Below are 10415 nucleotides of genomic sequence, written 5' to 3' on the forward strand. Positions count from 1 at the left end.
TCCTGGACTACCTCAAAGCTGTGGCAGGGATGCATTGTCAGCAGTTTGCATAGATCTGAATCATGGTGTAGGCCCCTCCTATATGCTTCTACAGCTGTCGACACATCACACTCCTGTACTGCTACCTTCTTGTTATTGAAGCTGGTGTTGAAGTCTCCAATCGTCTCCCTGAAGCCTTATAATATTTGGTATAAATCGCGAGCGTGCTTTCGTGGTTTCCGGCTGCCAACAAACTTCTGAGTGAACGCGTTTACCAAGTCGGCAAATGTTGTCATTCATCTGTTAGATAGACCCACGAACCATCGGAGCGCAGGCCCTGACAGTGTTGACCCGAACCCTTGCGCATGAAAGCTTCCTTCACATGCCCAACGGTTGTTATTGTCATCATTTTTTGTATGTATTGGCTCAGGTGGTCAAAGGGGTCCGTCGTGCCGTCAAAGAGCGTCATATTTGGGTTATTGAACACTTTTGACATGGCGAAAACTGATATTGTGTCCACGAATGGTGAGTCTGCGTAGCTATAAGGGTCTGACTTCTCAAGTAAGGGAGGCATCCCTGGTACCCTACTTAGCATTTCCCTTAACTACAAATACTGTTGGTTTGTCTGGCTGCCTGGGTCTGCACCAAGGTTGCTAGCTGGCTGCTGCTAATTACGGATGCTGCTTTGTGGCGAGAATTCTCCAGGGCTTTAATTTTGTCCGTTATCCAATGGGGTTGCTCTTACAAGTGTCCCTGAATGCCAGCCTATCTGTGGCCTGTTTACGAACCCTGCGCCAGGTATTTGATTAGTTATAAAGAAATTATTGTTCGGAGTATTGTCTGGTATTATCTTTGTGCTACTAGCAGCCTGCCAGCCGTCTGGGGTTAGGTATCCTAGCCCTTGTGGGACAATTCTTTCATCTGACGGTACCACTGCCATATCTAATCTGGTAACCAACTCGATAGGGTTGATGTGACTCATAATTGTGCACATTTAGTCCCCTAATTGAACCCATTTTGCATACTAATATAGCATTTCATGGCCATTTTATCCGTCCATTCCTTCCTATTTTGCTTTCCTAGTGCATTTCATATGTTTTGTAGGAAAGAAGATAATTATGCGGAAAATCCCCGTCTCCCGTTCATATTTGGAAGCTTATTGATGATATTGGATGGACTAGTGTGAATGAGGAGGCAAGAACGAAGACCGACAACACAAGAATAAGGAACATGCAAAAGGAGAAAAAGCAAGGGCCATTCTGAGAAACAATACGAGCGGATTAGGCAGAAGACGCTCGTCTCCCCCTCTCAAGATGAGAGCGTCCTGAGCAGAAGGCGCACGTCTCCTCACCTCACAATCCGAGCGTCTCCCTCCCTGATCCGAGCGGATGATGACGACACTAGCGCGATATGCTCATCTCCTTGAAAGACTTGCATTTCTCCACTTTAAAACTTAGCATTGTTATTTACTAATTTATCCTTACTTAACCTAGTAATACACTACTATAAATACCCCATTTGTAATAATCAAGAGGGAGGTTCCCACAATAGAAAGTTATCTTAGATTAGATTAGGAGTAGATTAGAATTGCTAATCTCAATCATTCCACAAAATTACACATTAATCTTTCCTTAATTATTGTTCAAGTTTATTATTATTGGGTAATTGAAGATTATTGGATTATGATTGGAGAATTGACAACTCTTTATCAATCAATCAAGTTCTATTCTTTTATTCTTTGCTTTATTATTTGGAATCATCTTCATAGGTATAATTCTCTTTACCCTTGTTTAATTATTGATAATCACTTTCATTTATTCATCATGTTTTGCTTTGTTAATATGATTCTCAACCTTATTAGCATATTGAACTTGATAAATAGTGAGTAGTGTTTTAGCTAGGATTAATGGGTAATTAAGGGAAACAAACATGGGGAATGATTCATGCTCAACCTAATATGTTTTCATAGTTAATTTTCTTGCTTGTTGTGATTTCAACTTATGCACATGTTATGTTTGATGAAATGCGAGCCTATGAATCCTTGCATTTCTTACCCATCACTTATCTTTTAAATGAGACTTGTAAGACATAAACCAATCGAGTCTCATTAGACCATGCATATAGTAAAATAGGAAGGACTAACTCAACTTGTAGGTGTTGTACAATCTAATCGATTCGGCTCCGGGACCCAAACCTTCTTTGGGATTGTAAGATATACACTAACTCGATCCCATCACAACAATAAGTGCTTGCATCTAGTAGAGAACATGTTTTTATGATCAACTCCCATGAATCCCTTATGAACCCATGATATCCTAGCACTTTTAATCATTTGTTTACATCTTTCCTTTTATTGCTTGTTTTACTTTATTGCTTGCATTAGCCTAGAACACAACTAAGAACCCAAATCCATCGTGACACTAACATAAATTGAGATAGATAGACTTAGAACCCAAAGCACACCTTCCCATAGATCGACCTCGACTTAACCACTAGGTAGTTGTTTGTTAAGAATATAAATGTGTTTGATTGGGCGTACAACGACACGCTCACGTCAAAATGGCGCCGTTGCCGGGGACGGTATTATGTGATTAAGTTCTTACTTGTTTGTCTATTTTAATTTTGCTTTAACCTTGAGGAACTTGTTTCTCAAGGATTATTCTTACCGTTTTTGTGTAGTTTTCATGCCTGTAGTTGTTTCCTTGTCTTAGCTATGATGGCTCAAGACTTGACATATGGAGTATGTGGTGGATCTTTTGAGTATGACTACTATAGTTATGGGGAGTTTGAGGAGCAAGTCAACACAAACCTACCTTACTACTCATATAATGAAAATCCTAACTACTACCCCAAATTTCCCACCAAAATCACCACATCCAATATTCACAACAACCACCCACCCAATACCCACTTCATAATGAATTCCAAATACTACAATATGACCACTTCCACACCCACCCACAACAAGAAGATGAACCCATTCAAAATGTGAACCTACAAATGATGGGAGATCGACAAAACTTCTTCAAACAAATGCTAGAGGAGAGCCAAAATAGGGACAATGTTCTTCAAGGCATTGTTACCCAAGGTGAGGAGTTGGAGATTCAAATTGCCCAAATAAAGGAAACCCAAGTAGCTACTCCCTACCAATTCCTCAACATTGTTCATGAATGCGAATTTGAAACAATGACCTTTGATGAAGAAGATGAGAAGTGGGAGGAGCTAATCCCTTTGAGCTTTTGTGAGTATGAAAGTGTTGTATTCGATGAAGAAGACATGAGGTTGAGTAAGCCAAATATTCTTAGCCTTTGTGAGTATGAGGGTGTGTCCTTTGATGTGAATATTGAGATGGTGGAGGAAGGATCATTGAGGAAAGATGAAGTCCCCATTTATGTTTCCTATGAAGATAGCCATGATGACAAGATCATGTTTTGCAAGGACTGATGGGATAAGGAAGAGGAAGTTTGTGAGATCACTCTACTTGAGGAGCCTATCCTTGAGAAATTTGAGGTATCTTCTCATGAGGAAGGAGAATGCCCCTTCCATATTGCCTATGAAGACTATTTTACACCCACCATGGAACCTATGATTATTGGAGATGATATGGTGGATCTCCTCTAAAAAGTCAAATCGTCATATAAAGGGTAATTGGTGGGAAAGCTCAAGAACAAGCTTGTAAATGAAGCCACTTGTGGAAATTTGGCATCCACAATTTCAACTTCTAAAGAACCCGATCATCAATGTTGTGAAAATTCTCCTTCTACATTGGAAGGATTGAGTAATCAAAATGATATCATCATCACCAAAATTAAAGAGGAAGATGGCAAGTGGAAGTTTCCGAACGAAAGTGAGCCATACTTCATTGACAAGAATCATGGGCTTGTTGGTTTGAAGCATTACAAATATTCAAGTGCCAAGAAAAAGGTGAAAAAGAACATGAATAACAAATTCCCTTGGCCAAGCTTTGTTTTAAAGTTAAGCAAACCATACTTATTCTTATTTGGGGCTTGTTCACAAGCTTTTGATCTCCTTCTAAGAGCCTTAAGCTCTATGGACAAGGAATCTCGACAACTTGAACTAGTTTGGTGGAGTCCTATCTCAAACCACAAATTGTAAGATATTCCTTCCCATAATATTTGCATTGTATAAAATTGTATAGTATTGTATATAATTTCGCATTTCTTGCATGAGAGTAGAGAGAGAGGGTTTCTTACCCATTTATTGAGCATAATTTCAGAAAAAGATAAAAAGGAATCACAAAAGGGTGAAAGGGAACGATTTTTGAAAGAAAAGAATAAAGGAGTGAGAAAGATAGCACGAGACGCTCATCCCGAGGGCAAGACGCTAGTCCAGAGCCTTGTCATGAGCATTACTTGATCCTGATCCACAATCCGCTCGGATTCCTAGCAAGACGCTCGTCCCATATGAGACGCTCGTCTCAAGCAAGAGACGCTCGTACCCCGCCAGTCTCAAAAGTGCCAAGATCACTGACTCAGAATCCGCGCGTCCTCCTTCCAAGACTCTCGGACTCATCCTTGAAGACGCCCATCCCGACTTCAAGATGCTCGGACTCCCTTTATTTTAGCTGGAAACTTCGTGAAGTCCGCCTGAGCCTGACCCTCATCCGCTCGTCTCCCACCCTTTTTTCTTTATAAACACCCCCACCATCCCTCATTTCCCTTATCTTATCTACCCAAAATATCACATCATCATCTCCCAAACACCCCCATCACAAAATCAACCCAAAAACCCTAGCTTTTTCAAATAAAAAATGATGAACCTAAGAGGAAAAGGCAAGAGGTCCGCTTTGACCGCACCCAAGAAGCGTAAGGGCACTTCTTCATCTGCCCAAGGAGAGGCAAGAAGCTATTGCAATGTGATGATAGGAGGGGTGGAGCAACTCGAATTTTTTTCGGAAGTGATCTTTGCTTGCGATGAACATCGCCAAAAATTCCTCACATTGCTAGGTAAGCATTATGAGCTAACTCAATTCATTGATACCAAAGTTAGGTATAAGGTATCAAACTGACTTGGAAAACTATTCTATGCCCATGAGGAAACCTACCTTAGCCTTACTAGAGTTCTTGTGTAGTTTCCGCATCGTCACAAATACTCAGAGAACTGTTTGTATGGAATTCCGACTATGAAATCGAGACCATAGGCTAACCCTTGATCAATTTGCAAATATCTTTGGTCTTCTTGTGCCAACGGAAAACACCGACAAACCCGCGAACTTCAATGTTGACCGCATTTGGAGAGCTATCTCTGGAAGGGACTTCATACACTTGAAACAATGTTATACCTTTGCAATTCAACATCGGGTGATTCGAATCACTGAACGCTTCATTGCCGGCACTATTAATGGGAGATATGAACAAGATAGGTTCACTTTCCTTGACTTGACCTTCTTAGAGTCATATTTGAATGTTCAAGGGATAAGGCCTTATAATTTCAACACTCCCCTTGAGATTCTCACAAGGTTCTTCGATTTTTCTCAAGGGAATTCCCACATTAAGACCTTCGTGATGGGAGGCCTCGCCACGATATTGGCCAATGATGTTTGTCCCGGGTTTATACTTCATGGGACTTATGTAAAGCTCGAGGGGAGGACCTTGATTGATGAGGAGGCCATCTTCAACCACCACCGGTGGTGTACCTACACCCAAGCCGGGAGTGTGGAGTGGTTTACAAAGGGGTGCTCTTCTATTGTTCTCACGGAGTGGAATGTGCCATCTACCGAGCCAAGGTTGAGTCGGTATTCGCCTACACCGAGCTACCTCCTTGACATTGAGATCTACCCCAACCCACCTCAAAGAGAAGAAGCACCTCGCCAACCTCGTGGGATGCCGGTAAGGGGTAATGCACCACCATCTTATGTTCCCATTCCACCATACCCCAATCCTTATGTGCCATTTAGACCACAAGTTCCCAATGCTCTGGATATGAATTATTTGATGAGCCTTATGCAACGGGTCGATCTCGGAGTGCACGATTGGAGGGTTGACAATTATTTGGCCTTCTATCCCCAATACTACAAAATGGCACAACAAGGGTATATAGACCCTAGAGGCCCTCGTCCACCTTGGGATCAACCACACCTTTTGTTCCCTAATCAAGGGAACCAAGACGGCAAATTTGGCAGCCAAGGAGGAGGGTATGACCAAGGAGGTTCTAGAGGGTATGGATACATTATATGATACCCTTCTTTCCCTATCTCTTATGTATAGTTGCATTGCATTTTAAATTACCTTGCATTAAGTTATATACATATACATTTAGCTTGCATTTGTATTATATTTCATATTGCATTTACGTTAGTTAGTTCATATAGTATGGTTTGCATTGTAATATATCTCACATGTCTCATATAGTTAGTTGCATTCATGCATAGCCACTAATGACCAATCCTATTCTTTTCTACACTAGAAATAGTGTTTAAATCGGTTTAGGGAGGTTTGATCATAGGTGACCATAGTTTACTAGAAATCATGCATCATACAGTGTAGTTTAGATTGCATTCATTTGTTATATATGTCATATAGAATTGCATTTAGTTCGAGCATGCATTCATTCATATCATTGCATTTATTTCCATAAATTCAAAAATCCAAAAACATGTATGTTTTTTTCATTCCTACTCCTACATGTACATTGAGGACAATGTCCAAAATGAAGTGGGGGATGGGAATTTATATTCCAAAAATACAAAAAAATTAGAAAATTTTTAAAAAATACAAAAATATGTTCTTTAATTTCATAAAAACAAAATCCATAAAAATTTCAAAACCAAAAACATGTTCTTTAATTTAATAGTGTAGAATTGTATATACTTGTGTTTTTATTCTCTTCTCACATAGCTACAACATTACATTTTGAGGCATTGGGAATGTGAAGACCGCCTGGTATGATCGTTCTAATCCCTATTTCTCTTCCATTTCTTTTCATTATTTATGAGGAGGATGGGCTTACATGTCAAGGAGGATGTGGTGTATTTTGTTATTGCGGTTTGTGTACCTATGTGTTGTTAGGAGTTGCATTTAGTTTACATGACATAATAGTTGATAGAAGCATATGCATTTGAGATGTATAAATGTTAATTGCACCATGGCATATAGTTGCATTTAGGAAAAATTTTGTGAAACCATCTATTTGGAAAAATTGACAAGTGTATATAAGGCCATTGTAGATACTTTTTCTTCTTAAGACTTTGCTTGTTAGAATACTTGTAAAACACCCTAGGATGTGTCATGCTGGTATCCTTTAACCCATGGATTAAGGCTGATGTGACCATAATTAGCGCACATTTAGTCCCCGAATTAGCCTTGTTCCCATGCTTTTTAGTGCATATTTGGGTCATTTATTGTCTTTAGTCCTTTGTTTTGCATATTCTTTGAGGTTTTGATCCCTTAGTAGGAAAGGAGTGCAAACCTTGCATTTTCATGGCAAAATGAGACTAAATTGATTGAATCCAATGACCAAGCATCAAGGAGAGACAAGATTAGAAGGCCTTTGTACATATTATAGTAGTTGGGCAATGATGAGGAAAGATACTTGCATCCCCAAGGAAATCCCCAAGGATTTTATGAAGAAAAGGGAAGAAAAGAAGAAAAAACACGGCTGAACAGCAATCCGCCCGTCTTCCCCTGAAGACGCCCGTCCCCCAGGACCACAATCCGTGCGTCTTCTACCAAAGACGCCCTGGCAGCAGCACCTAGAAGACGCCCGTCTTCTCTCAAAGACGCCCGGGCAGAGACTCCTGAATCCAGCCGTCCCGTGCCTAAGACGCACGGATTCCAAGACAAATGCAAAATCCGTTTCTTCAAGCTTCAAGAAAGATGCCCTTCCTTCAGAAAATACCGGCGTTTCCCTAAGTAGGGACTTAATCGTCATTTAAGCCTTTAGTTAACCCTAATGCATCCACCTAATTTCCACTATAAATACCCCATTAGTCTAATTAGAAGAGCATGTTCTTCTTATCAATTCTTAGAGTAGTTAATATCAATAAAATCTCTCTTTAGTTTTGTAATCAACAATTAATGAAGTTTTAATACAAGTTTTATTTCCTTAATCTCTCTTTTGTTCATCCTTTATTTTGGGTAATTGAAGATTATTTGGGTTATTATTGGGAGATTGACAACCTCTCAATCAAGCATCAAGTACTTCTATTATTATTTGCTTTATTATTGGAATCATTAGTAGGTATAATTCTCTTAATCCCCTTTTAATTATTGCTAATTACTTTTATTTGTTCATCATGTTTCACTTTGTTGGTATGATTGACAACCTTGCTAGCATGTTCAACATAATAATGAGTGAGTAGTTCCATAGCTAGGTTTAATGGGTACTTAGGGGAAACCAACATGGGGAATGATTCATGCTTAAATTAATATGCTTTCATGGTTTATTTGCTTGCTTGTTTTGATCTCAACTCTTGCACATGTTATGTTTGATGAAATGTGAGCCTATGAATCCTTGCATTTTTTACCCATCACCTATCTTTTCAATGAGACTTGTAAGACATAAACCAACTCGATTCTCATTAGACCATGCATGTTGTTGAGTAGGGAAGACTAAGTCGACTTGTAGGTGTTGTACAATCTAATCGATTCGGCTCCGGGACCCAAACTTTCCTAGGATTGTAAGATATAACCCAACTCAATCCATCACAACAATAATTGCTTGCTTATAATTTGAGAACATGTTTGTATGATCAATTCCCATGAATCCCCTATGACCCCATGACACCCTAGTGCTTTTTATCAATTGTTTACAACCCTTTCAATTCATCTTGCTTATTTAATTTCATTGCTATTTAGTTTAGTGACCTTCTACATCAACCCAAATTGTGACACCCCTAAGACACCACTAGTTGCAATAGAAATCTCATTTCAATTCCCGTCCCTTGGGATCCGACCTTTACTTGCCTCTTTACTTATTGTAGAATTGTTGGTGAAGTTATAAATTGTGTTTTGGTCTAGGTGCTTCCAACGACAATTGTTCCGAAAAATAGAATATAGCATCCGAAAATAGTTCCGGCTAAAAAAATGGCGTCGTTGCCGGGGTGGTTGTTATCTTGATTTAGATTTTCTTATATTGTTATTAGTTGTGTCTTTCTTTGCCTTGAGGAAGTAAAACTCCTCAAGGTTTATTCTAATTGTTTTCGAGTTGTTTGATATTTTGCATGTCTAGAAGGTCACAAGGTTATTTGTTCTCTTTTGATAGTGAAATTGAAAGAACTTTGACAACCAATAGACGACTTGCTAGGAGAAATTTGAGAGGTATTAGTGAGGTTGTAGATATTCAACCAACTATTGAGTTCATCAACCCTTTTGCAAGAGAAGGTGAGGAGAACCCAACACAAAATACAACACAAAATCAACCCACAATGCCTAAGTTTTCAACACATTCCGTACCCACCGAGGAGAACCTACGCAATGGTACTCCCACACCACAACATCTAACCGGAAATTTCATTGCCAAATCCGCATTTATGCAATTAGTCGAAAGGAGCCAATTTGGGGGGATGCCTAGTGAAGACCCTCACTCTCATATGGAGACCTTTTGCGACTATTGTGATGCGATTTCTCAAACCGGTGTAACTCAAGACCAAATTCGATGGGTCTTATTTCCTTTTTCTCTAATTGGCACCGCGAAACAATGGTTGAAGGGCCTTGATAAGGCCACTCTCGGAATTGATTCTTGGAAAAAGTTGGCTCTAGCTTTCTACAAAAAATTCTACCCACCGGAAAAGACTAACATGCTAAGAGCTCAAATTACGGGTTTTAAGCAAAGGGATGAAGAATCTTTGTATGAAGCTTGGGAACGCTTCAAGGGAATTTGTCGCTCATGTCCTCACCATGGACTAAGCGAGTGGTTCTTGGTACAACAATTTTGGAACGGTCTATATGAAAATTCAAGGAACATTCTCAACATGGGATCAAATGGAATGTTCACCGAAGTTGATGACAATCAAACTTGGAACAAAATTGAGGAAATGGCGGCCCATAACTCACAATATAGTAGACCTCGCAAGGCTACTAGAGGAGGAAAGCATGAAGTGGACTCCGTTACTCAATTGGGTGCTCAACTTAGTGCTCACATTGACACAATCAATTTGAAGTTTGAAAAAGCCATGGCTAGACTTGAAGAAGCCTCAAAATCACCAAAGCATCATGTTAATGCCATGACGGCATCCTCATCAATCCCAAGTGGGATATGTGAGAATTGTGGAACTTTGGGACATGACTCAAGTGAATGTAGGGGAACAAATGAACAAGTGAATGCTTTCCAAGCATACAAGAGTGGTACCCCTTATTCCAACTATTACAATGAAAACACCAAATTCCATCCAAATCTCTCATACAAAAGCCAAAATGTTCAAAACCCTCAAACAACATACACCCCACCTCCCATGAGAAACCAAAATCAAAGACCCT

General features: G+C 39.7%; 1 non-coding gene across 1 annotated transcript; it reads right to left on the reverse strand.

The window, feature by feature from the left end:
* Positions 1–9736: 9736 nt before the first annotated feature.
* LOC141644493 (small nucleolar RNA R71) lies at positions 9737–9843 on the reverse strand. Its single transcript, XR_012544108.1, has one exon. It is a non-coding gene; the product is annotated as a small nucleolar RNA R71 (small nucleolar RNA).
* Positions 9844–10415: the final 572 nt, after the last annotated feature.

This window comes from Silene latifolia, chromosome 2 (assembly GCF_048544455.1).
Source record: "Silene latifolia isolate original U9 population chromosome 2, ASM4854445v1, whole genome shotgun sequence".
In the NCBI taxonomy this organism is placed as follows: Eukaryota; Viridiplantae; Streptophyta; class Magnoliopsida; order Caryophyllales; family Caryophyllaceae; genus Silene; species Silene latifolia.